Genomic DNA, 420 nt, shown 5'->3' with positions numbered 1-420 from the left:
TGTCCTGGCACAGCCCTGGCCCTGGTCCTGCCCTTATGCAGGCCTGACCCTGCCACTGCTCTGGCTTTGACCTGGACCGTGGCCATACAGTGACCCTGCCTTGACCCTTTCCTGGCCCTGGCCTGGAAAGTGGCCCTGCCAAGGACTCGCCCTGGCTCTGTCATGGCCCTGGCGTTTTCTTGGATTTGGATGTGTCCTGTCCCTTATTTGCCCCAGCCCTTCCCAGGCTCTGCCCTTCCACTTCTCTGGGGTAGGGGGACAGGGTCAGGACCAGGCCAGGGCAGGGTCAGGACCAGGGTAGGGCCTTGGTAAGGCCTGAAGATGGGAAGGGCCAGGGCAGCGGCAGGGCCAGGGAAGGGTGTTAAGTTGAGGCTCTTAATGCTACCTCCCCTCGCATCTTCCTCTAGGCTTTTGTGGCTT

The sequence above is a fragment of the Macaca nemestrina genome, chromosome 15, assembly GCF_043159975.1.
Source record: "Macaca nemestrina isolate mMacNem1 chromosome 15, mMacNem.hap1, whole genome shotgun sequence".
Classification (NCBI taxonomy): domain Eukaryota; kingdom Metazoa; phylum Chordata; class Mammalia; order Primates; family Cercopithecidae; genus Macaca; species Macaca nemestrina.
Note: the sequence above shows the minus strand (reverse complement) of the source record.